The sequence below is a fragment of the Leptodactylus fuscus genome, chromosome 7 (genome assembly GCF_031893055.1).
Source record: "Leptodactylus fuscus isolate aLepFus1 chromosome 7, aLepFus1.hap2, whole genome shotgun sequence".
In the NCBI taxonomy this organism is placed as follows: domain Eukaryota; kingdom Metazoa; phylum Chordata; class Amphibia; order Anura; family Leptodactylidae; genus Leptodactylus; species Leptodactylus fuscus.
In genome coordinates, this window is record NC_134271.1 from 64,784,907 (window position 1) to 64,806,850 (window position 21,944).

Here is a 21,944-nt window from a genome sequence, read left to right on the forward strand (position 1 = left end):
CTAAGGACACTCCATGTAAGTGACTTCACACTTCCTTGCACTGCACTAAAGGACTGAAGATGAGAAGAATGACTGAAGATGGGTTTTAAAGAGGTTGTCTAGGCACATTTATATATATATATATATATATATATATATATATATATATATATATATATATATATATATAGTAGAATTGGGGAAGTGAAAAAAAGAGAATAAAATCATTCTCACCTGTCCACGGTGCTCCGGAGTCCTCCCAACACGGTCTGGTCCTGCTGCTCTGGTTTCTTCTCAAAGTGAAACTGCTCACTGGCTGTGACGTCTCGCATCAGTGACCTCAGCAGCCAAGGAAGAGACCTAAGATGTCACAGCTAGTAACATCACATGCCCTTCACTGAGGCCGCTGATTGGCCTTAGTGGTCACATGTGGATGGGATTTCGACCAGAAGATAACAACGGACTGAGAGAACCAGACTGCGTTGGGAGGCACTGGAGCACCCTGAAAAGGCCCGGCTGATTTAAAAAATAAACTTTTCAACCATTTTTGCCTTGACAACCCCTTTAAGGATTAGAAAATTATGGCTACTGTCCTAAGGTTAAGTCTGGGAATGCAGCTAAGATTCACTGACGTGAATAATGCTGAGCTGATATAACAGGTACAACCTATGAAGAACTATGTTATGCCAATGAGTCCTATTTAAAGGAGTTATCCAGCATAAGAAAACCCTTTTCTGTTAAAAGGATACAAGGACAGTAAGATACTTACAGGGTGTTATATTGATGGACCTTGTCATTTGTGTGGGAACCGGTCAACAAGTGTTCAATAATCCTTCAGCGCCTCCACAGGGAAATCAAAGTATTACACAGTACCATTAAAATAACTAGGCTGTTTATATATTGTATGAATACGCCCGGTCCTCCAGGATAAGAAACCTTCTTTACAGAAAAAGCAATATGAAAATGGGATTTCTAAACCTGACATCCCTCTTAAAGTATCAATGATAGTAAAGCCCATCTTATTTCTATCGGCTGAGTAGCAGAATACAAATGATTGTTGACAACAGACAGGAAGTCCTGCAATATCTCTGCCGCCATGATCGCCTTTTTACCTCCCCTATTTCCAAGGCAGAGAGCTTGTAAACGTATTAACATTCACAAGCATAAACAAAATCCAGTCTTATAGTTTTAAGAATCTTATGATTTATCCTTAACAGTGTGGCCAAAATTTAGGTGATCAAGTCAATATAAGCCCGCAGATAGTCCTAGCTATAGTAGGTGATACTAGTCTGGAGTATGAGCCATCCCCTAACTGAAACATCTCCTTTTAGTCAGGCCACAAAACTAATTTTTATGGTTGTTTTTGTTGAGAAGTGTCAGAGAGACAAAGTTGTGAGCGCTGGAGTTTTAGTGGTCTCTGGCGGCTCTCGCTAATCTTGAAGCATAAATGTTGCAGCGGTTTTGTATGTGGTGATTTAAAGATTGGGCACTGCTGAAACAGGCCAGTGAATTTTCCCTTCCATTATTCCATCAGTGGTGGGAAGAGAACAAACTGTGATTCAGAGCTTCTCTCTGCCGGATAGATCACTCTTCAGATTGTATGCTCTTATGTGTTTTTATATCTGGTGATGGAGAGGACAGTAAGTGCAATGCATTTATTCTATCGGTTGTTGGGAAAAGCTGAATCTGCAGTAAAGGAGTAAGTAGCCCCCACATTAGATGACACTACAGAAAATTAAGAAATAAACAAAAGGAATCCATGAATCCCATATTCTTAATGCACAAATATTCCTTTATCTCACTTTACAAACACAATTAATTTGGTTTTATGAGATTACATGAGAAAACATGGCTGATTTCTTCTACAAACAGCACCTACTTTTGTGTTCAGTCCATGCAAGATCTTGCAGTGACACATTACCCAGTTGAAAGAAGTAATACAGAACACAGGTATAGGGCTGAGCTGTAATACCAGACAAGTGTAGTGTCCCACTAGGAGCACAAAAAGTATAGAATTGCACTCTGTAAAATGTGTTTATATTGCAACTTGAGTGACGTTGAGCTAGAGTCCTTGCTAGGCTAGAAACCATTTAGCTAGCCCATACTGGAAAGACTGGGCAATCTGTTAACCTGCATTGTAGACTACATATAAGAAAAGACTTTGTGGGACTCTTGGGAGAGACAAAAAGTTTAACACAGATAAGTAGAAAAGCCTGACACTAGGTTCACACTAACATTCAGCCCTCCTTTGTTCAGGTTCACAAGAGGAACTGAAAGACGGAGATCCTATCTGCTTAAAAATCGGTTACCCACAGACAACTAAGGACCCATTGACTATAATGGAGTCTGCTGAGTTTCCACTTGATTTACACTGAAACAGCTGCAAAGAAAAGTTCTCCTTGCAGGGCTTCTCTCTCCACCAATATTATGTGGAATCTGCGTCAGAGTCTCTTGTAGAGACTCCAAAGCAGTTGTGAACCTAGCCTTAGCTAGGAAAGTGCAGACTGCCAGCTAAACCCCAACTCACAGTGTTAAACATTGCAAGAATTGTACCTCCATACTGGAAGCTGTTCTACAGTGTTTTACCGCAAGTAAACATGCAAGTTCCCTTGTTGCTGAATATTTTGTTTCTCCTGAATCTTATTCCTGCATGACCCTCATGTTCTCTCCAACTGCTATCAGGCTCACTATAATGTTCTCCAGGGGAAACACTATCAGCATCTATTACCAAGCGGCCCCCTCAGTACTGTACCAGCCCATGATGAGAGCCGGAGGAATTGTTCAAGTTCAGGATTACCGTATACAAATTTTGTGATTAAATATAAAATTCATCATCTGCTGGCAAGCCTCATGTTGCAATCACAAATCTGACTTTTAGCACCACGTATCCCTTCCTACTTTTAACAATTAATACTGTAAGGGTGCATTCACATGGAGTAACGTACCACGTGACCTGGCACGTATACACCGTGTGAGATTTTGAGCGCCGTATACGCTCCCATTGATTTCAATGGGAGCCTGGATCGTATATGCCGCGTTATTTTGTGGCCGTGATTTTGCGGCCGCAAAATAACGCGGCGTATACGAGACTAACTCCCATTGAAATCAATGGGAGCGTATACGGCGCTCAAAATCTCACACGGCGTATACGTGCCAGGTCACGCGGCACGTTACTCTGTGTGAATGCACCCTAACTCTATTTTTGATATCCTGGAAATAACTTGCAATGACAAGTCACGGTTTCTACACAAACATCTGCATAGTAACCAGACTTTTTAAAGTAAATCTATAACCAGGTCTGTTTGAGCCATGAAGAGACACCTCAAAATGCCAGGATCGAGAATAAATCTCTTGTCCTGATATGGTTTCCCGTCCCTTAATCTCTCTATGAGGACGTTCATGTCCATATATTCCCCAGTCTCATTACAGGCAGGAAGCTCATCTTAAAGGACTGAAAGCAGGGCAAATGATGACATTTACTTTTCACTGTCTGGAAAATGAGAAACAGCTCTTTGCTTTAGTATATGGAAGACATGGCCCTAGGTACTTGTAATACTGATAATGAAAGGGTTGTTTTTCAGTCTATGTTTGGACTTTTTGTGTTAGTGGTGAATAAGAACTCCCGTCCCTCTATTAGGATTACTGCCTTCAATAGACATTGCACACAGACCCATATCATTTCTGGACAAAGCACTTGTGTCTGCGGCTTCTTGGCCATAGTACATTCCTCCTGTTTGAGGTGAGCTGTGAAATCCTTCTTTACAGTTAAAGCAGAAAGGCGTCTAAATTGTGAGATTCATTTCGATCTTTATCTTGTTCCTGTCACAGAGAATACATTGACAGCAGCAGTAGGTATTATCTTGCGACCTGAGCAAACACATGTTTCGATGGTTGACTTCTCAACTGTTTTGTACAATAATACTCATATAATGAAACAAAATAACAGAATATGTGGGGGGAGGAGAATCTAGGCCTTGTAGTTAAACATTCTCACGTGTCCTGTGTCTATAATCCATTGTGCACTTTTAGACAGAAGTAACATTGTATAATGGGTGAAATTAATGCTCTAGTAAAGGTACAGTATCAGTGTTGGATGGAAACCTAACAGACCACATTATGATCAGTAGGGGCTATGGGGTACTATTTGCATCAAGTTTAGTTCCGTAATATAATACACATGGATAGTAGTTAACCCTGTAACACTATGGTCAGTCCAGAACAAACAAAGGACTCCAGCTGAGTGTTAAAAAATGAACTTTAATAAATTACATGAAATACAGATAAGACATAAAATCATCAGGACTTGCTATGACTATAGTCAGTATACAACCAGTGCTCATGATATATAACAAACAATCCTCTCACTCTACAGGGCACAACAACACCCGAAAAGCACCTAGAAGAGGCCAGACACAATAAACAAACACAGCAGTGATTGACTTTAGTAGTTATGTAAGCAGATCTATGACCCTAAGAGGAATCACTCGACCCACTCAGCATCTTCTGGTAGCTGGAGGAATGGAGGAAAGCCTGAACATGTCCTCCTCCTCCTTTCCCTATCCTTGAGGGCATCCCATCAATCATATTGCCGGGTCTCAGTACTCCATTAGATTCAGACCAGCAGAGGAAGAATCACTGTATGATATGGTCACCTATTGGCCACAATAATAGTCTTCTCTGGAAAAGAGCAGATATTGGAGCTTTCTGGGAACAAGTTCCCCTACTCTCTAGGCCTGCATGCATTTGGGCAGTGTGTAGGCTTTCAGTTCTTGTGAACGGGGGGAGATGAAAACATGCGTAGCCAGTATAGGGATTGAGATGGCTTGAAGGAGGAGGAGGATAGCTCTCTGCTAAAGTACAGCTTGTGAGGGAAACATCTAGAGAAGTCCACTGGACAGCTTGCAAAAGAAGAGAGGAACACAGACATTCAACAGGAACTAGTTCAACAAGTTGGCGCACCTCTAATGTGCAATTGTTTAGCAGGCGGTACATCCCCCATGACAGTGGAAGCATGCTGGAGACCTGCATGGCTACTTTACCACTACACTGTGTTTGCCAACCCTGTTGAAGACCTCATTTTGTACTACCAGCATCTGCTGCAGTAAAGACAAACCCACAGTATGAAGATGTCAAGAAGTGACTTATAGGAAAAAGAGTGGTGTTGGCCCTGTTGAGATGTCATTCTGTGACCATCCAGGTGCTGGCGACTGCCTATCGGCACCTGTTACAAGAAAAGAACTGAATTTGTCTTTACTATTTAATGCCAAAAGTCTTATTTTTTAAGACTTGACAAAAAACTTTATCCAGTCACTGCCTGACGCATTCACTTTCCTTGTTTTCATGGCTGACCTCATAAGTGATTTGTGACAAAGAAAAAAGAAGGCACTTAAAGAATAAAAGACACAGAGAAGGATTGAATCCTTCCCGAGGTTTACTTGTCCCTTTGAACCCTCATAATGTTTTAGTGCACAGTAAACAGCAAACATCACAGTCACTGTCATAGTGTAATAAACCAGATTCTTCATGAATTGATGTTCCCTTTAAAAAAAAAACAAAAACAAAAACAAAAAACCAAACAAAAAAAAAAACCCAAGAAGAAGCCAATGAACCAAAGCCATAGCATTGTAATAATGTGCAGCAAGTCACAGACCTCTACGTTTCACTGATAGAGCTGCATCGTGCAGTCCAATAGTCCAGCTTTGGTATAAACTGCTCAGTTAATGTCTCTATCCTCAAGTGGTATTAGAATGCAATAGACGACCCAGGTAATTTGCCGGCCTGGCTGGAATCCAGATGCAGCCAGGATACTATGCATCACAGGTTATTACTGGCCACAGGGATCCGCCGCAGGGTCTCTTCATGCCATTATTTAACATTATAGGGATCATAAACGTTAACATTAAGGTGAAATACTAAATGGATTATTATTAGGTAAAATCTTTATGTTTTCACTAAATGTTAATTTTATTTTTAAAGAGAAGAGAATTGCATTAGTTGGGTGCTGGGGAGGAGTGATCAGAAGCATTTGTGTTATAGGAAAGGTCAATTCACCTGATTTTCTTTTAGGAAGCATTAGAATAAGACGCATGGAGGGTACAAAGTACAATGTAATACGGAGTATGTTGCATTCAGGCAAGACAAACCCTTCCATTAAAAAAAACACTCTATCACATTGTAATATGTAATAATTTAAAGACCACCTCCAATTTTGAAGAATTAAAATATACATAAGGTCACCATATTGTTTAGATAGCATTAGAAAAAGAGGCACAGAGGGTAATAATAGCACAAAATACAAAGTAAAGCAGCGTTCACACTACCGCCACTGTCCGCCCCGGGGTTTCCGTCAGAAACCCTAGGGAAACTGGACAGGAGACGGCTTGCCAGTGGTCATCTTTAAAACCCATTCATTTGAATGGGTCTTTAAAGAGGACCTTTCATCAGATTGGGCACAGGCAGTTCCATATACTGCTGGAAAGCTGACAGTGTGCTGAATTCCGATCTGTGCCCCAGGTAAAGAGCTTTCGGTCCCGGTACCGTAGCTCTTTACAGTCAGAAGGGCGTTCCTGATAGTCAGTCAGGAACGTCCTTCTCCACAGCAGTGCCTATCGCGCTGTACAGTGTGAGCGGGGAGGGACGCCTCCTCCCTCTGCTCACAGTGTTCATCCATAGACGAGTATTATCAGGAGGGGAGGGGACGTTCTTCCCCGCTCACACAGTACAGCACGATAGGCGCTGCTGTGGAGAAGGACGTTCTTGACTGACTGTCAGAAACGCCCTTCTGACTGAAAAGATCTACGGTACCGGGACCGACAGTACTTTACCCGGGACACAGATCGGGAAAGCCGATAGTGCGCTGAATTCAGCGCACTGTCGACTTTCCAGCAGTATATGGCATAATTGGAGTAGTGTTATTCAGTTATGGCATTACGGTACTATCCACTTACAGTGTTATTGAGTTACAGTATGGTAATGTTATTCAGTAATACAACAGTGATTTTATCCAGTCACAGTTTGGCGGTATTATTTAGTCAGAAATCTGAATTCTGAAATCTGTGATCTGAATTCAGAGGTGCGGCTTTTTTAAATTTATTTATTTTTTTAAATGTAGATTGTGAGCCCCACATTTTTTCCCTATCAGTATGTCTTTTTGGAATATGAAATGGAAATCCATGCAAACACGAGGAGAACATACAAACTCCTTGCAGATGGTTTTTTGCCCTTGGCGGGATTTGAACACTAGGACCCAGCACTGCAAGGCTGTAGTGCTAACCACTGAGCCACCGTGTGGCTGCAACTTTTTTTTTTTTTAGACTAGTTCTAGTGTGGTCAGTGTGGGCATTTGATGGGGTATAGTCCTAGGGCACCATGAGCTGAATGTACAGCTCTCATCATATACACATCTGCTTACTGAAGAAATGTTCATTAAGAAGATGCAGAGGAAAAGAAGCTCGGTACCACATTTGCTTAAGAGTCTGAACATGTTCCTAAAATCTGCCACAAAAACTAAGTAATATTTCTCAAGTAACTGCTGTAAATTCTAGGTGTCGGGATGGAAAGCCTTATTATATCTGTTAATCACACGTTGGGACTTTGTAGCGAAGAGACGGCAGGTAGGAAGAGGATTCCCTCAGCAGATGATTACAGCAGATACTATAGAATTTCGAAGAATACCTTAATAATAGCCACAGTCACTACCTGCTGAGCAGCCAGACAAGTGTACCATTTGCGGGGCTCAAAACATGCCCAAGCATCAATCTGCAGGTTTAATGCTACACTAAAAGGTACCAGGGTTTGCAGGAAATAAACCAGGAGTACATGAAGAAATGACATTATAACAACATATGGCTGTACGTGCAAAAGCACCAAACATAAGATTAAGCAAAATAAAAAGGGAAACCTAATCATCATTCTAAAAGGGTGCTGCTCCGTGTTTGGCCACTATGAGGCACTGTTCTATTGCAATCTATGGCCGACTGGCACAAATCAAGATGCTTTGTTGTAGACAAACATCTCTAACCTGGGTCACTTTTAATAGGTTGCACAATCCCATAAGGATGTCCCAAAAATGTTGATTGCAACAGGGAAGTGACTGCGGTCCCTATAGGGGAACTATAAAAATCAGACAATCCACATTCAAATAATACTTGGCCACATACACTCACCGGCCACTTTATTAGGTACACCATGCTAGTAATGGGTTGGACCCCCTTTTGCCTTCAGAACTGCCTCAATTCTTCGTGGCATAGATTCAACAAGGTGCTGGAAGCATTCCTCAGAGATTTTGGTCCATATTGACATGATGGCATCACACAGTTGCCGCAGATTTGTCGGCTGCACATCCATGATGCAAATCTCCCGTTCCACCACATCCCAAAGATGCTCTATTGGATTGAGATCTGGTGACTGTGGAGGCCATTGGAGTACAGTGAACTCATTGTCATGTTCAAGAAACCAGTCTGAGATGATTCCAGCTTTATGACATGGCGCATTATCCTGCTGAAAGTAGCCATCAGATGTTGGGTACATTGTGGTCATAAAGGGATGGACATGGTCAGCAACAATACTCAGGTAGGCTTTGGCGTTGCAACGATGCTCAATTGGTACCAAGGGGCCCAAAGAGTGCCAAGAAAATATTCCCCACACCATGACACCACCACCACCAGCCTGAACCGTTGATACAAGGCAGGATGGATCCATGCTTTCATGTTGTTGACGCCAAATTCTGACCCTACCATCCGAATGTCGCAGCAGAAATCGAGACTCATCAGACCAGGCAACGTTTTTCCAATCTTCAATTGTCCAATTTCGATGAGCTTGTGCAAATTGTAGCCTCAGTTTCCTGTTCTTAGCTGAAAGGAGTGGCACCCGGTGTGGTCTTCTGCTGCTGTAGCCCATCTGCCTCAAAGTTCGACGTACTGTGCGTTCAGAGATGCTCTTCTGGCTACCTTGATTGTAACGGGTGGCTATTTGAGTCACTGTTGCCTTTCTATCAGCTCGAACCAGTCTGGCCATTCTCCTCTGACCTCTGGCATCAACAACGCATTTCCGCCCACAGAACTGCCGCTCACTGGATGTGTTTTCTTTTTCGGACCATTCTCTGTAAACCCTAGAGATGGTTGTGCGTGAAAATCCCAGTAGATCAGCAGTTTCTGAAATACTCAGACCAGCCCTTCTGGCACCAACAACCATGCCACGTTCAAAGGCACTCAAATCACCTTTCTTCCCCATACTGATGCTCGGTTTGAACTGCAGGAGATTGTCTTGACCATGTCTACATGCCTAAATGCACTGAGTTGCCGCCATGTGATTGGCTGATTAGAAATTAAGTGTTAACGAGCAGTTGGACAGGTGTACCTAATAAAGTGGCCGGTGAGTGTAGACTGCAAGATCTGGAGTCAAGTATGCCATAAAAAGGATCCCAATTAGAGTGTGCCCCTCTAAGGGTAAAGTCACATCGAATATGCTGTGGATTTGGGTGTGGATTCCATCCAGATTCTGCCTCCCATCACAGAGATTGCAGCAGGATGCTGAAATTGCTGCAGGATGTTCACACAAAGTTTTTTGCAGGCGGATTTTGACGCGGAATCCTTCTCAAAATCCGCCTGCAAAAATGTCTCCCATTCATTTCAATGGGAGTCACTCGCTTTTTTTTTCCTGTTAGTGATTTTTTTCAGCTAACAGGAAAAAGAAGTGACATGCCCTATCCCCCCGCGGATTCCACGGCTGAGTCAGCCACGGCTCGAGATTCCCTCCTGTCTAGGCCCATTCATTCAGTCCTAATCAGGAGAGGGATGCCAATGCACTGCATCAGCATCCCATTGCAACTAGCTGCGTGGAGAAGTCACATGGCGGAAAAGGTTTCCGACGTGTGAACATACCCTAAGCGTTCTGCTCGATATTGCTGTGGATTCCATGGCTGAGACTCCCTACTGATTTGTCCCATTCATCTAGGCCCTGCATCAGCATCCCATCGTGGGTAGAACGTGGCCTGAAAACAGCTGCGGAAATGAAGCGGCAAACCTCTTCATTTCACACCATGTGATCTTAGGGGGCGTTGACACTACCATCGGTGTCCGACAGCTAGTGTCCGCTGCTAATGTCCGTTCAAAATCTTGTGCGGACATTAGCATCGGCCACTAGCTGTGTCAGTGACATTTTGCATTGATTTAAATGGACATCGGGTGCGTTCTTTTACTGTCCGTGGGTGTCCTTAACTGTCCGTTCCCAAAGATGTCTGACTTTTCAAGCGGACAGCAAAACCCGACATGTAGTATTTTGCTGTCCTCTTGAAAAGTCAGACATCTTTGGGAACAGACAGCTAAGGACACCCACGGACAGTAAAAAAATGTACCTGATGTCCATTTAAATCAATGCAAAATGTCACGGACACAACTAGTGTCCGCTGCTAATGTCTGCGCAAGATTTTGAACGGACATTAGCAGCGGACACTAGTTGTCGGACACCGGCAGTAGTGTGAACGCTCCCTTACATCCAAATGCCCTGATAAAAAGGGTTTCCATGGTGAGATACTGAAAGGTGCAGAGTCTTTATAAATGATATACACTTATTAACATTAAGCTTGCTAGATACCGAGCCCAGCGGCTGCACTGTAAGGACCCCATCTCTTCACACAGAAGACAACTACAACAGAATATTGCACAGAATACATATCAATCCAACGCAAACAGCAAATTGTCTGACAAGTGTTCCTGTGTTAACATTCATTAGACGGCTCGGTCAAGCAGCCCATGTTAGATTAATTGATTATTCCATGGTGCCAGCTTCATTGTTCAAAGCAGCTGCCAGGATGAAGAGAAGCAGGAGCAGTCAGCGAGTGACATCAGGCTGCCAGCACTCCACTACTGACTTACACTGGAATCCCTGAGTGACAGCTCGATGCAAAACTTTAATCAATGTCTCAAAGCGGTGACAGAGACCGAAGACCTAGCTAATTGTGCCCCACGTGTTTTATGAATCCCTAATCCAGTCAATAGGTGCACCCATTATGTATTCTCCTCTGCTTCGTCTTGTGTCTCACACAAAGTATGGCGTATCTTGTAGAAATTGTAGAGGTGCAGATAAGACAAGATAACATGACATGAAATGAGATCTCAGTGTATTACAGCGTATTTGCAATTCTTTTTTGCATTATTTATTTATCATTTGAAACTTTTGGATCTGTATGCATGCACTACACTTTCATTCACTATTTATTTTGACAACATTTCTATTTGATAAAAATGATTGCATAGAAAAAGACAATCACCTGCAGTTCTACATCTCACCACTGGCGGTATCAAGTACACTACATACATACTAGAGCAACAGGCTGCCCTTCATTAATGGCAGAGAAATAGAAAGGTCAAGTTAACATAAAGTTTCTACTTTATTTTTTAGATAGACATAACAATTTCACTGTTCTGATTTTAAGGAAAACTTTCACATTTCTATCCATATTCACTACTCTTTATTCTTTCTGCTGAGTTATATATGTCATTAGGTTATGGCTGCAGTGACTTTGGCTGTGACTCCCTTAGAGCAACCAAAGATCGCTAGGTCTCCCTTCAACCTTAGTAAATGGAGATGCACCGTGACCACAACTTCAAGTGGAACATTATTCTACCTTTTTGCAACTAGAATTTTCGATTGTGGCACACTAGGGCTTGCAATGCAACTCCATGGTCAAATGGAGTCATGGCCAAAGTCTCCATGTAGTCCTACCCATATAATGATGCTGCACACATGGTGACTATTACTATCACATGCAGCCATTTTTCTTGCAGGGTATGTTTAAATGTTCAATTTTGCAGATGCAATGAAGCCAAAACCAGTAGTCAATTGCAAATTAAAAAAAAGAAGTAGCACCTGGCCCTCTTTACTTTTAGGGTATAACATTAAGTAGAGTGCTGTGGCTAGCTATGCTTTCAAATGGTCTTTTTTATTTTTACTTAAGAACTGCATGCAATTTTTATAGAAATTTTCTAAGCTAAAAATATTGATGATCTTGAATCAACCCGGTCTGGCCATGACATAGAGAATGCAGCAATCAGCTTTTGGCTACATTCTCTGTGTAAGATGCTGAGAACAGTTAATTGGGGAGGGGGTATGTGTTGATCCCCATCAATCTGATATTGGTAACCTATAGGAGACCCCTCTCGCCTCTACCCAACTTACTAACAATATGATCTATAAGAGAACTAGAACACATCTGTGAAAGGTCTTACAAAGTCCATTAGGAATTGCTGGAATTTATAGTTCAACTATAACTGATAATCTATTGCCGGTAACCTGAATATCCAATGAATGTTCCCAAACATTGAACCATTGCCTTACAATAAACCAATCAATTTATCTTTCTTAGCCTGAGTTTACACTGTGCTTTTTTCCACCTTTTTTGTCCTGTAAAAACACATGCATTTTTATATTAAAACAGCATACGTTTTTTTTTATTATGCATGCTATTTTAATGTAAAATCGCATTCATGTTTGTTGAGAAAAGCACTGTGTAAACTCAGCCTTCACCATAACAGTTCAGTAAGGACAGTGGCTGTGCAAGGTGACCACTCACAGTTTTTCCATATTAAATATTAAACAAGAGAGCCATTAAGGGCAAAAATACCAACCTATTACACTGCATTGACAGCTTAAAGGTTCCTTTGGGCACAAACACAGAGAATCTAAAGGTAATAGAAGAGACGTCTTAACGCAGTAAGCTTGATGTGTCCCAAAAGACCCTCAATGGTGATGACCTCGAATGCTCTGTATAGACAGCGGTAACAAATGGAGTCATCAAATTATGGGAATGATGGGAGCTGACGCTTATTGTGGTGTCCGTACAAATCTATCACCAATGCAGGGAAAAGAAGAAATCTTCTATCGCTGTAATGGGTTCTTTGCAAAGTTATAATGCTGAGGGGTAAAGTGCCACTGTATACAAAATCAAGTATTAAAGGGAAAGTCATATGGATTTCACATATTAAACCTTCATCAATAAGCTTTAAATGCATATTTGTGCGCAAAAAATATGAAAAAGCTAAATTGTTAAAAAGAAACAATGAAATAAAAGTTTCACTTCGGCACATCATTTACGCAAATAACCTTGAGGTAGTCATCTGGGTGGGTCTCTTCAGAGAGAAGTCCCACCAGCCCATTGTAACATGATTGACAAGCTAAATGTTAAAATTGGGACCAAGCCTGCAGATTCTCTGTAGAAGTGTCAGGACTGCACCTAAAGGAGCTTTTACATCCCATTCTAAATCCACAGGTATTAATATGGAGCTCATCTGTCAAATAGCATCAGATTCTACTCTTATGGGCATGTTCTCTTCAAGATTTTGGAGTGTGTCTATGGAAATTTTTGCTCATTCATCCAGAACAACATATATGAGGTCAGACACGAGTGTCTGTCTAGTTCATCTCAAAGATTTACAATGGGATTAGTTAGGGCTCTATGTGATATGAAAAAATATGAAAAGGCCAGTCTTCATATATCTCCCCCATTGAGTCAGCAGAGCATTGACAACTGTTACGCACTACACCCCTCAACACTCCCTGGCAACCCTATTCTATAAGTTTATGGGGTCTGCCACATCATAGTTGCTGTAGTTCCTAAACTCTTCCACTTCTCAATAATACCACACACAGTTGATTGCAGAATATCTAAGAGAGAAGAAATTTTATGAACTGTCTTGCTGCAATGGTGGCATCCAATAAGGGTCCTATTATTCATGCAGTTTTTTCTACACCAATGAAAATGACTAACACTGTTATAAAAATACACATTACCTCGAATGAGAACACAGAAGTGTAATAGCACCTTTAGGGTGGTGACACACAAGGTAACTGATAAGGCTATAGTTATATCCAGTCCCCGATCTGCGATCCTTTAACTTCTCTGTAAGGAAAAGCACCAAAAAGTTCAGCTGGATTATTTACTGGAGGTGCGTCTTCTAACTTCTAGGCCTTGGGCCTAGGGCAAGCCGACTGCGCATGCTCGCGGCCACAAGAAAAATGGCCGCTTACACAGTATTGAAACTAGGCCCGAGGCCTAGAAGTTACAAGACACCGCCGGAAGCAGACGTGGTGAAGACCTCATTCCAAAAGAAGATGGAGGTGGCGCTGGAGAGTTCTCTGGCAGCATTAGGGACGCCTCCAGTGCTGCGAGAGAACTAATTTACATACCAAGAAAAAACTGAATTTCAAGTGAACTGCAGCGCAGAAAAAATAATGAAAGGTAGGAAAAGAATAGGCTATTCCGACGTGTTAGAAAAAAATATGTTTGAAAGATCGGATCCCTTTAAATCATTAAAAAAAAGCCCATGTGTTAATGTGACTAAGGCCAGGCCCCACGGGCCGGAAAATCATAGCGTTATACATTAACTGCAAAGTGGATGGGATTCATGCAAATCCCATGCCCACTTTGCAGCTAAAACTGTAGCATGGACATGTGGTGATTTCCAAAACCGGCATGGTTTTGGAAACTGCAGCATGCAAATTACTGTATATCTACGGAAACACCGGCAGCTTGCCTGTAGACATAATCATAACAGAATGTTCGCGGAGGAAAACTATGTGAACTTTTTGTTCAAAGCGCAGCAGGAAACACCACAATGCGTTCCCGCTTTAGCGCTGTGTATCGTCTTGTGGGGCCTTAGCGTACAAGCAACAAGTGTAGTAGCAGACTTACATCGCCACCCAGAAATCATAGTTTATCCCAGGGAATGAGTGCAACCAACTTCAAAATTAATCCCCAAAATGGGCAATTTTGGACACCCTCGGCGAAAGGGATATTTATTGGGGAGTTTTTGGTGGGGTTTGTGGGTTGACCAAAGATGGTCCAATATTATAAAGTATAAAATATGGCACTTCCTTTCTTGGGTATACATAGTATTTACAGACCTTCCTGCAGAGCTAGGTGTAGGAAGAAAGTGCGCAGGGTTTAGCATTCTAGGCCGGGGCCCCAAGTGCCGTAAACAGTCCCTGCAAATCCTATCCACATATTGCAGAAAAATTTGCGCAGCACAGTGGAAGTGCTGCGATTTCTAAAACCGTTGCGTTTTTGGAAATCACAGCATGTCAATTATACCTAAGAAAATGCCAGCGATTTCCTTATAGTTATAATTGAAGCAGAAAGTCCGCAGAGGAAAACTCTGCAGACTTTATATGAAAAGTGATGCAAGAAAAACCAATGTGTTTTCCCTGCAGTTTTTCCTGCAGCACTTATTCGCTATAGAGAATCTGCAGCTCTTGGCCTCCATTTGGCTATTCTCTGAAGTTGACCTGCCTGTATGATTACTCAGGATAATTTGGTTAAGTTACATGCTGAATTAAAACTTTTTTTTTTTTTTTTTTTTTACAATAAAGCTTTCAGAATTTTTTTAGATACACAGCTACCTGCTAAACAGCACAATAATGAAGGGGACCAATGCCCAGTCCCTGCGCCATTCAGCTGTTCAGGACGAATACCAGGCTGGGTATTATACAGTGTATGGAATCAGAAACAAATAGCTTTGTAAAGTGAATAGAGGCCAAGCTGTGTTATTACACATGAGCTCCCAAATCGACAGGTCCTCAAGGAAAAAGCTGTAAAACCCTTTAACCTATAGACAGTTGAAAAGAAGACGAGTGATAGGAACAAGGCATGACTGCAGGATCAGACTAGACATAGGTTTTCTATATACTGTAATCTGAAATCATGGAGATGCATAAGGGGTGTATACAAAATGGTATTTCATTTTGGATGTATTAAAACAAAGACAATTACTCTGGTATTGCAGCTCAGCTCCACTCACATGAATGAGACTAATCTTCTATACCTGACACAGTGTGTGGCCAACATTGGTGTTGTTTGCGGAATAGAATCAGCCCTGTTTTGCTAAACTCGTGCAACCCGTTTAGTGAATGTCCGCTGCTGTATCCATGTTCTGTTTTTCAATGCGGTTAGTGATAGGAAAACTAATGTGCAAAGAGACAGAATTAAATTCTCCATGATGGAAACCATATCTCATATATCTTAAGCTCAGATAAGCTCCTGAAACCTTTGCATATATAAGCCTGGATATGATCACTTTAATATAAAGCAAGTGGAATGTACTTTTATGTTCTTATAAAGAACCTTCGAGAGAAACATTAATTCCTGAGCACAAACAATCATAATCCTTGCTTATAGAAATAACAGTGTGATAAAGGCTGGAGATTCAGAGAAAGTTCACCTCCTGGAGGGTTTATGAAGGACAAGGATGTTGTAAAACACATCGCTGTTTGTGTCCTAGAAGACACTCTACAAGGAGAATTAAAAATATATCAGCAGCAGCCAAGACCAATCAGACTGAGAGCTACTTTATGGATATGGCTACCTGTTACATGTGTTGCCTGCAGTCCCATCTATGGGCATGTCTTGTAATGTCCTTGATAGTGGAGGATATATAATATAATAATATATTGTATCTGTATCATCTGCTGCACCTCTTTTGTGTGACATAGCATCCTGCCCGCTTAAGTCTGTTACGTAGTGACTGTGTTGCATTCTCACCACCTGAATCTTTAACCTTAGCCTAAGGCCCCATGTAGTGAAACTCTATGGAAAAAAACGAAGTGGAAAAACATCACATTTTTTTCCGCAACGCTATTCACTGCATTTTAACGTTTTCCTCTGCAGACATTCTGTCCCTAATACAGATATACGGAAAATACTAGCGTATCCATAGGTGTAACTGACATTCTGCAAATTTGAAAGACATGAGCACTTTTAAAACGCATCTTTTCCGCAGCAGATTTTTTCTGCAATGCATAGATGGAATTAGCCAGAATCCCATCCACTTTGCAAGCACTGTAAAATGCTACATTTTTGCAATGCGTAGCTTCATCCTTAAGGTTAAGGCCCCATGTAGCGGGCCACAGCAAAATAGCACTGAGGATAAAGCTGTGGCAGCAACGCAGTTTTTCCCACAGTGCTTTTCAAAGAACATTTGCAGAAGTTTCACGTGAGTCACCTACCAGAATGTCAGGACACATAACATCCTGCTAGGTGACTCCACTCAAGTGAGTATGGTTTATCATTGCGGTCTCTTGTTTCTTGCTACTTGATGCTTGCTTGGCAGTATTTCATGTTGATTACACTTTACAGGGGGTGGATATATATTTTCTCTTACTTGCAGTAAAAATTATATATATATATATATATATATATATATATATATATATATATATTTACATATCCAGTGGCTATGCTTTGCTTTTTGTTATTTCTTCCCCTTTTATTTTTGGTCTGATTGTTTACTGTACATTTTTGTTGAAGAATATAATAAATTATGATCTATTTCATTATACGTGTTGATCTCTTCTTTCAGTTGTTTAGTATTTTCAGATTTTTCACTATTTCATTGGTACTAGTCCCTTTATGTGTTTTATTTTACATGACACAATATGACGTACATTGCAGAAGAATGGCATGTATGGGAGTCATCCACAAAGGAAGCCTCTCTTAAAATACATGCACAAAATCCCCCACCTACAATTTGCCAGGACTATGGTTGAGCGATCGTGTTCGGAAAAAATCGGATTCCGATCGGTGATCGAGAAAATTTCACGATCGCGATCGGAATTCCGAACACGATCTTTTAAGGTGGGATCGGGATCGGTAGTATTTCCCACAATGCCTTCACACTGAGTATATAGTGTATACTCAGTGTGAAGGCTCCGCTGCGGTTCCATAGGAATGAATGGAAGCAGCCGGCACACAGCCTTGATCCCCTGCGCGCCGGCTGCCTCCATTCATTCTAATGGGAGACTAAAGTAGCATCTCTAGTAGCTACTTACCTCCAGAGATGGCTGCTCCGCTGCTCTTCGCCTCGCTGCGGTCCAGCTGTAGTCTTCTTTGCTTCGCTGCCCCCTCCCTGCCAGGTTAGGAGAGTGTGGGCAGGTTAGGAGAGTGTGGGTGGGTACAGGGCAGGGAGACGTGACGTCTCGCCTCCCAGTACACGCCCACACTCTCCTAACCTGGCAGGGAGGGGGCAGCGAAGGGAGAAGAAGACTGCAGCTGGACCGGCAGCGAGGTGAACAACAGCGGAGCAGCCATCTCTGGAGGTAAGTGGACACCAAGGGGGACTAAGTAGCCAGAGGATTTTAAAAAAATCCTCTGGCTACTTAGTGATTCACTACACAGCATGGATTCTAACAATTCTTAGATTCCATGCTGTATAGTGAATAGGATTGCTTTTAAAATCCGATCTCCGATTAATAAAAAAATCCCATTGACTTGCATTGGGATCAGATTGGGATCGAGATCGGATTCGAATGAAAAATGATTGGAAATCGGATTTTAAAATCGATCCTGAAAAGTCAGGATCGGCTCAACCCTAGCCAGGACCCAAGATGAAAACTATTGGGCCTCTATAATCTGAATTGATGAGACCAAGACAAATGATTTTAGAACTGATGGCTTTACAAAGAAGAGGAGTGCCAAGAAGAATACATGGTGCCTACAGTGAAACATGGTGTCCCTGGCTGCATGAATGCTACTGGTGTCAGGAGGTGCATTTCTTTGGTGATAGCATGAAATCATAGAAATACTCCTCTATTTTAAAAGAGAAGATGCGACCATAATTCCGTGTCTTAGATTTTCGCACACTTTTCCAACATGAAAATGATATAAAACCACAACTAAAGCAAATGCGGAATTTCTGAAGAACAGGGTGAAAATGATCCATTGGCCAAGTATGTGCCCAGATCTGAACATAACTGAACACCTATGGGGAATTCTGACGTGACAAGATGAGCATCACTCGACATCCAGCATCTAAACTCTGAAGAGATTGTTATTTCTTGAAGAATGTAAAAAAGAGTGATGTTGCAATATGTCGCCAACTTGTTCATTCCATTCCTAGAAGATTTGGTGCTATTATTAAAGAATCATGGAAGTCATATAAAATACCAGATGTAGTAGTTTTTGAAGTGGGGAGCAAAATGTAAGATTTTGTAGTCTAAGCTATATTATTAACCTTAGGGTAGGTTCACACAGGTCTCCGCTTTTGGGTTTCCGTCTTCTGCCGAGAGAAACTGGACAGGAGACGGAAACCTGGCGGTCAGTTTTCAAACCCATTCACTTGGGCGAAACCGTTTTTTTTTTATTAACCGGACACAAAGTCTTGCATCAAACAACCGATTGAGTAAAACCTTGAGACAGGTGTGTGTTATATTAAGTGTCTTCATTAAAATTTATGATTTTAGTTATTGGTTCAGCGCAGTTATCTATTTTTTTGAGTTTTACTCAATCAGTTGTTTGTTGCTATTTGACTGCCTCCCCTAACATAGGGGCTGCTGATAGAACTGCTGCTATAAAGAACCTTTCACAAAATAGTGGTTAACTGCCATCTAAGTTATAGATCAGCTCAGTGCATAAACATATATTTTACAAAGTCCTGCATGTCTCACTTTGTGTAGGGAGATAGGTAAGATTTTAGTACTAGTATTTTTACATCTGAGGACAAGTCTTAAAAGATCTTTTATAACAGACTAGCATCTAGTGTTGTAGCTTATAGCATATATATGGAGTGAGAGAGAGAGAGAGAGCGAGTAATTTCTCATGAAAATTCAAAGCCTATTCAGAAATGAATGCCCTAGTCTGTACTGTACATCTGCCCAAAGTCTGGTAATATACACAGAAAATACAATTAAATCCATTTAACAAAGTCTCAGGTAGCAGAAGGTAAATAAGTGCAGATAATATAGAGGCAGGAGGGGGAAACCAGAGACTGAACTCCCGATGAGATTAAATATAATGAACATGTAACGTTATTAAATCTGTGTGTGTGGGTGGAAGACTTGCTTTTTTGTTGCCCCCGCACCATCAGTGACTTCAGCAGCGATGCGACAATAAATGCACATAATGACGCGTCAATTTAAGGTCAAATCACAAAAAAATAAGATAACAATGAAAACAAACATCGACTTTTAATTGAATTTTGACATGTCTCCCTCCTGCACTGTGATTCTATGACGGTCCCATGGAATAGGGGACGTCTTAGGCTTTTTCACACCAGACAAATATGTCTGTAATCTTTTTTTAAATCCTTTATAGTTTTGAACAAAAAAGGGGGGATTAGAGAAAAGGGAGGGTGTAAAGAATTGTAGAAATGACAAAATAAATCTGCTGAGCAATAGATACACATGAGAACAATACATGGAGGTATCAAACCCAAGTAATTCTCCGCTTAGGAGCATATCTATAGGGGGGTGCAGAGGTAGTAGCTGCTAATGGGATCTGGACCCAGACAGGTCTATGTGGGACACTAGCGGGTTCTATTGTACCAGTGGGTGAGGGTATTTTCACATGACTGAATTTAGAGCAAATTCAGCTCCAAATTCCAGGCAATAGCTGTCTTTAATTGCTTTCCCATTGTGTCAGGGGCTAATAAGCGAATAAACCCATGGCAGAAAGCTGAAGCTCAGGTTTGGCGTTCTGTGGTAGTATACAGAGTGCCTGTACTTCTTTTCCAGTGTATTTCATCCTCCTGGTTGACGTCAGTGACTAGAACTCAGAAACCGCATCAACATCATGGTGGCAGAAAGAAGACTGAATGTAGCTTCGCAGCTCTGGAGAGCTGAGGAAAGGTGAGTATAAGCTATTATTTTTTTGCACATCCATGGGCCTTCCGATTATTATACTCGGGGTCTAAAAAGACCTGAGAATATAACAATTCATGGGTGGTAAGCCCCCCCAAAAATGTGGTTACCTAAGGAAACCTGTGGACCCCATAGACCATAATGGGGTCTGTGTGGTTTCTGCACGAAAAATGCAACTGGGTCTTACTTTGTCCAGTACACACAAGCACTATTAGAGATTCCTTTTTCAGTTTTTGTTTTATTATTTTTTATGTAGTTCACTGATATTCACAAAGCTGACTGCAGGACAGAAGTAAGGGAAAATTTTCCATCTTAAGGTTAATCTTTTGTGAATTACTGTACGTCTACTTTGTTCGATACTGAAGCCTAAATGTGTTTCAGCTTGGTCATTGAGCAATATCTGAAAATAGAGCTCCGGGCTCAGTTTAGTTTATGGTTTCTAATAAGAGACTCTATTGTATTTGCCCCATTATCTTGGTACTGTATATGGTTCAGGTAAATGTGGGAGGGGGGCAGACCCACAATTTCCCACAGCATTGCTATAACACCTCAGGCTGATGTACTGTAGGATTCCCATAGGAAATGAGAACTGAAAACAATGTTCTCATTTAAAGATTAGTTCCAGCCTAAAATGAAAACTCGCTCGTGCTATGGAATCCTTATGTGCGGTGTCTATATCTTTGACGAGCATTGGCGTGTGCAGTTTCTGAGTAGGAGTAGCTGTTTCACAAACTCCATTGTCAACCGTGGGCCGTAAACTATCATGTGATCATCCATAGTACTCCCTTATCTTCTCCTGCTGTAGTCATTTACAGTGAGAGAAACCAAGTGTTTGTCCAAAAAATGGGATACTTCACCCTAATTTATAACAGGCACAAAAAAAAAACCCACAGACGAGTGTGAGAGCTTTGCAAATAAGCGTACGCATAAGAGACAGAAGCTTGGCCCAACTGGACGGAATGAGCAGTGCCATAACTTATTATGATGCTGTAAGTTCAGAGCATTACACCCATGTGATCCAACTTGTTCAGCTACTCATAATAAAGTCGACTGCATCATGGCCGCTTCAACATGATTAACGTTTTGGAAGTTTTTCAATAGAAAGCTTCTATACTACTTTAGGACTCCATTTATCGAGGCTCATGCTGTCTCAAAGTTCTTGGGTTAGGTTCACAAGTAGGAATTTGGAGTTGGTTTTGACTAGTCCACCCAGAAATTGCCTCCCATTGTTTCAAATGGGAGGTAGTAATAGACACTTCTATTTTTACGAATTTTCATAAAAAATAACTTTTAATCCATACAATTAAGATTACAAAGTTTATTTTTAAACTTAAAAGTTA

At 41.4% G+C, this 21,944-nt stretch overlaps 1 protein-coding gene across 1 annotated transcript in view; it reads right to left on the bottom strand.

Moving 5' to 3' along the window:
* Positions 1-21,944, bottom strand: part of CHST8 (carbohydrate sulfotransferase 8) — a 418,110-nt gene that overhangs the window by 214,814 nt on the left and 181,352 nt on the right. The gene's annotated exons all lie outside the window — the stretch shown is intronic.